Here is a 6,320-nt window from a genome sequence, read left to right as displayed (position 1 = left end):
ACTTATATAAATTAATCTGGCTAAGTGTGGACTGTTTTTTATGTTTACTGTAGCTGTAGTTAGGAGAGAATTTAAATTTTGCTAGTGTGCCTGTTTTAGTCTCCAGTCTTGCCTTTGAGGCTTCCTTTTGTACTGCTTGTTAGATGGAGTCTTTGCCTTACAGCTATTTCTTCTGTAATCCAGTGTAATTAAACTGGCTTTTGTTAGAGTGTTGGTGGAGTTTAGAAAGGGACATGCTCTGTAATCCTCTAATTAAATCTCAGTCTCTAACTGGAGCTGTGTTTTGGGAATGTGGCCTTTACAAGTGTTTCTTGTGCTCTGGGTAGATTTTTTTTAATATTAATTAATTAATTATTATTGTTATTGTTATCTTTACTCCCTTCTCTGGCCAAACATTCCTTGTCAGTTTCTTTAGCTCTCTCTCCCCTGTTGACTATGTTTTGTTCTTTTGTTTTGATTTTTTTTCTTCCTTAGGTGAAGCAGAAAGGCTGAAGGTGTTGAAGTGAGAAGCACATGTCTTCCCACTGGGGATAAAGTTTTAGTATTGTTCTTTGGTGATGCCTTCCCTCCTGGACAGTAAGCATGTGTTAAAGAAATATCTTAGGAGCTTCATAATGGATATTTTTTTCCCCATTCCTTGTCAGCACTATTAAGAAATCTTTCTCAGATCCTTACCAAGAGAAGCTGGTGAGGTTTCTGGAGGGAAACCACATGAAGTATAGTCTCCACTGCCACCATTGCAACTAATTAGGAAGTGATGTCTTTTTTGTATTTCTATATTCTATTATTTTGGCTCGCAATTAATTGCATACTCAGTTTTGACAAAATTGATTTTTTTCTCAAAATGACTATATTTTAATTTTCTAAGTAGTTAGTTAGAATGCAATCCCATGTATAGTTTGTACTAAACCTATTTCAGCTTATTGTATAACTTTGGTGTTTCAGAAAAAGACAAATTGAATCGAAAGTTTTTGTTATCATTTCATGGAGTTTCAGATTCCGGCAATACTCCTGTGAGCTGACACCTTAAAGTTTGTAATTTTCTCTTCTTATTGGTGCTGCTGAGCTGTTGGTGTTTCATTGTATAACAAAATATAAAGCACTTTGTAGAAAATGAAAGCACACACTCAGAAAGCATTTTAAAAGCTACTCAAAAAAGCTACACTCCTTTTGCTATATCATCATTTATTATTGTACACTAGATAATTATATATTTCTAATAGTTTTTCCTAGGTCATTCCTCTGTTGATTTTTTTTTTAAATAAACATAAAACATACGCTCAAGTAATACATAACCACTTTTTTGTTTGCTTTTTAGACTAAAAAGACAGTAAAGAAAAGATCTAGAAACCAGAATAGAGAAATGACCAATATCAGAAAGTAAGGAATACTACTACTGATTCCAAAATCATTAAAAGAGTTAAAGTGGAATACCACAAACAACCCTATGCCACACATTTGAAAACTGAGATGAAATGTAACCATTCTTAGAAGAAAAGAGACTACTGAAACTCACAAGAAAAATCTAGATAACATAAATAGTCTTGAATTTAAAGTTAAAAGCATTCCAGAGTAGAAATCTACCAAATAGAAAACTTACAAAATACAGAGTTTCAGGCCCAGATAATTTTACAGGAAAATACTTAAGATACATTTAAAGAAGAAAAAATAACCATCACACATAATTTCTTCCATAAATGAGAGAGGACTTTGCAAGTCTTGTATGAAGTCAACATTACATTGATAGAAATACCAAAGGAATGATAAGAAAAATAAAATGCACATCAACATACTTTATGAATTTGGACACAAAATTCCAAATATATAAGCAAGCTGACTGCAAAAATATAATAAAGATAAAATAAGCTTTTATTACTCTCTCCTCTACAATTTTTTGGAAGACTTTGAGAAGGAATAGTATTAGTTCTTCTCTAAATGTTTGGTAGAATTCAATATGAAGGTTTTGGGCTTTTCTTTGATGGGAGGCTTTTTGTTACTGATTCTGTTTTCTTACTCGTTGCTGCTCTGTTCAGATCTTCTCTGTCTGCATAATTCAGTCTTGGTAGTTTGTACGTTCCCAGGAATTTATCTATTTCTTCCAAGTTATCCAAACTTTAGTGTATAATTGTTTATATTAGACTCTTATAATCTTTTGTACTTCTGTAATTTCCGTTGTAATAGCTTTGCTTTGATTTATAATTTTATTTATTTGTGTCTTCTCTCTTTTATTCTTAGCCTATCATTATCCTAATACCACAACTAGACAAAGATACTATAAAAAAGGAAATTACAAGCCAATATCTCTAATAAAAATAGATGCAGCAATTCTCAACAAAATACTAGTAAACCAAATTAAGCAGCACATTAAAAGGATCACTCACCATGATTAAGTGGCATTTATTCCTGGGGTGCAAGGACAATCCAACAGATGCAAATTAATAAAAGTGAGAAACCACAACAGATTGAAACATAAAAATTATATTCATCGGTTCCACAGATACGGAAAAAGCATTCGACCCAATTCAACATTTTTTCATGGTAAGAGCTCTCAATAACTTAGGTATAGAAGGAGTGTATCTCATCACAAAAACAGCCATATATGACAAGCCCACAGATAACATCATACTCAATGGTGAGAAGTCAAAAACCTTTTCTCTAAGATCATGAATAAGACAAGGATGACTTATTCTCAGCACTTCTATTTAACATAGTACTGGGAGTCCTAGACAAAGCAGTTAGGCAAGAGAAAGATATAAAAGGCATCCAAATAAGAAAGGAAAAAGTTAAATTGACCTTGTTTGTGGATGATTTGATCTTATAAATAGAAAACTCTAAAGATTTCAGCAGAAAACTGTTAAAGTATAATAAGCCAATTTATTAAAGTTGCAGAATACAAAGTCAACGTACAAACATCAGTAGCATTTCTATACACCAACAGTGAACTGTCTTTAAAAAATAAAAAAAAAAATCCGTTTACAATAGTTATAAGAAAAAAGCCCACAGAGAAATAAATTTAACCAAGGGGGTGAAAGATGTGTACACTGAATACTATGAAATACTGATAAAAGAAATTGAAGAAGACACAAATAAATAGAATGGTGGCCCCTATTCATACATTGGAAGAATTAATATTGTTAAACTGTCCATAATATCAAAGGAATCAACACATCAGGTGTAATTACTATTAAAGTTAAAAGATATATTTAAAAGCTACAAAGATGTATTTTCACAGAAATGAAAAAAAAATTTATTGAACTGAAAAGGACTTCAAACAGCCAAAACAATCTTGAGCAAAACGAACAAAGCTGGAAGTATCCCAATACCTGACTTCAAAATGTACCATAAATCTATAGTAAGCAAGAAAGCATGGTACTAGCATAAAAAGAGATACAGAGACCAGTTGAACAAAATAGAAGTGAGTTTATGCATTTACTGCCCATTGATTTTTTAACAAAGATGCCAAGAATATACAAGTGGGAAAGAACAATCTCTTGCACAAATGCCGTTGGAAAACTGCATATCTACATACAGAAGAATAGAAATATAACCCCATCTCACATCATATACAAAAATTACCTCAAAATGGATTAAATACTAAAAATATAACCTAAACTATAAAGCTCCTAGAAGAAAATGTAAAGGGAACATTTTATAAAACTGGTTTGGGCAATAAATTTTTGGACATTACTCCAAAAGCACAAGCAACAAAAACGAAATAAACAAATGAGATTATAGCAAAATAAAAGTCTCCTGCACAGCATAAAAAACAACCAATATAGTTAAGAAACAACCTAGAAGATGGGGGAAAATATTGGCAAACGATTAATCTGATAAGGGATTAATATTCAAAATATGTAAGGAACTCAAACAACTCAATAGCAAGAAAAAAAAATAACCTGATTAAAAATAAGAATCAAAATAGGCACAACTATCAAAAGAAGACATGTAAATGGCCAAGAGATATTTGAAAAAATGCTCAACATCACTGATCACCGGGGAAATGCAAATTATAGCCACAATAAATTATGGTCTCACACCTGTTAATATGGCTATTATAAAAAAGACTGGGCTGGGCGCAGTGGCTCACACCTGTAATCCCAGCACTTTGGGTGGCCAAGGTGGGCGGATCACAGGATCAGGAGATTGAGACCATCTTGGCCAATATAGTGAAACCCTATCTCTACTAAAATACAAAAAATTAGCTGGGCGTGGTGGCACGTGCCTGTAATCCCAGCTACTTGGGAGGCTGAGGCAGGGGAAATTGCTTGAACCTTGGAGGTGGAGGTTGCGTGAGCACCACTGCACTTCAGGCTGGCAACAGAGCAAGACTCCGGCTCTTAAGAAAAGAAGAAAAAAGAAGAAGAAGACTGAAGGTCAAATAATGAGATCACTCCAAATAGCTGAGGTTACCTGCAAATTGTTTAGTGGCAAACATGGTTTTCTGAGGAAAATAAAAGGACTAAAGATATTAAGTGTTGGCAATTATCTGGAGAAAAGGAAACACTTGCACATTGTTGCTGAAAATGTAAATTAGTACAGCTATTTCATAAAACAGCACAGAGGACTGTTGAAAAATAAAAATAGAACTACCATTATGAATCAACAATTCTACATCTGGGAATATAGTCAAAGGAAATGAAATCAGTATGTCAAAGAGATATCTGCACCCCTCTGTTCATTGCAGCATTATTTAAAATGGCCAAGATATGGAATTAACCTTAGTGTCTATTAATGGATGCGTGAGTCTAAGAATCTAAGTATGGATAAATACAATGTGGTATATAGACACATGGAATACTATTTAGCATCATAAAGAAGGAAATTCTGTCATTGCTGGCATTGTAGATGAACATAGATGACATTATGTTGAGTGAAGTAAGCCAGCAACCGAAAGACAAATACGGCATGATTTTACTTATATACAGAATTTAAAAAGTGGAACTCAGAAGAAAAAGTAGAGTGGTAGTTACCAGAGTCTGGGGTCAGGGGAGTTTGGGCAGATTTTGGTCAGAGGATACAAAATTTCGGTTAGATATGAGCAATAATTTTAAGAGATCTATAGAGTATAGTGGCTATAGTTAATAATAATATGTTGTATACTTGAAAATTGCTAGAAGAGTAGATTTGAAGTGTTTTAATTATAAAAATGTATGTGAGATAACATTTTAATTATGTTAACAAATTATTAATTTCACATCATATACATATTTTAAAACATCATGTTGTATGCCATAACTATAAAAACAATTTTATGTTGTCAATTAAAAACATATTTTAAAATATTATAAAGACAGGACATAGTGAATGACTGGGTTTCATCCTGGATATTCAACGATGGTTCAATATTTGAAAATTAAATCAGTGTTGTTTACTATAGTAATAAACTATGTAAGAAAAACCACAATCACTTTAACAAGTTCAACAAAAACATCCGTTTGTAGCACTTGGAATCAAGTGTATTTACTATAGAAAGAGAGAAAAATACACAGCTATCACTTGTCATTCTGATAACTTATGAGTCATCAATTTGATTCCACTGTAGTCCTACAGGCACTAAGTTTTGTCAACATCATGGTATAACTTTCTGCACCTGATTGTAATTTATGTCTCACATAGCCCAAAAGTCACTTATAATTTACAATCAGTAGTCTACTAAAGAGCCTGGAATCACTATTTTACCCTCTCAAACATGAAATTCTTTGTGTATTCATATCCTAATAACATTTTAGATAGCAAAAACTGTGTTGTTTCATTCATTGAACTTATCTGAGGATTCAACATATTTCTGACAGTGCTAAGTGCTGCTGTAACATTTTTTGAAAAAGGCAAAAAAAAAAAATCTATACAAAGTCAGTGACTATGTCTTTATGAATATTCCAAACTGAGGCACAGGTGACAAACTGGAGTCTGAGGATATATTCAATGTAATGTTCAACCTGTCTGTATTCCTCTAAAGGAAAAGATTTGCATGTTTTCCAAAAGAGCATCATGCACCCCTCCCTTAGATATTATGTGTCTGCTTACTTTTATTCCACAAACTGTCCAATTCAATGATTTCATGCATGAACTTCCTGGGGCTGTAATTATTTGATTTTATGATCTGCTGTCTCTTAGCAGATGAGAAATTCAAGCAAATAATAAATTAAGGGAGGAAATTCCAACCATTATGAGCATCTCAAAGGTAAAGTCCTTGGTGCTACACCAGATGTGTCAGAGAAGATTTCTATTAGCATGAATATAAGTTTACATCTGAAAATGTGTTTGACGTTTCTTAGACAGGCTGGGAGATTGTAGAGCAATAGAAACAGTAAACATGTAAA

At 32.8% G+C, this 6,320-nt stretch overlaps 1 non-coding gene across 1 annotated transcript; it reads left to right on the top strand.

The window, feature by feature from the left end:
* The first annotated feature begins 4,376 nt into the window (after positions 1-4,376).
* LOC123573802 (small nucleolar RNA SNORD65) lies at positions 4,377-4,447 on the top strand. Its single transcript, XR_006698534.1, has one exon. It is a non-coding gene; the product is annotated as a small nucleolar RNA SNORD65 (small nucleolar RNA).
* The last annotated feature ends 1,873 nt before the right edge of the window (positions 4,448-6,320 follow it).

The sequence above is a fragment of the Macaca fascicularis genome, chromosome 5, assembly GCF_037993035.2.
Source record: "Macaca fascicularis isolate 582-1 chromosome 5, T2T-MFA8v1.1".
NCBI classification, from domain to species: domain Eukaryota; kingdom Metazoa; phylum Chordata; class Mammalia; order Primates; family Cercopithecidae; genus Macaca; species Macaca fascicularis.
This window is presented reverse-complemented; position numbering and strand designations above follow the sequence as displayed.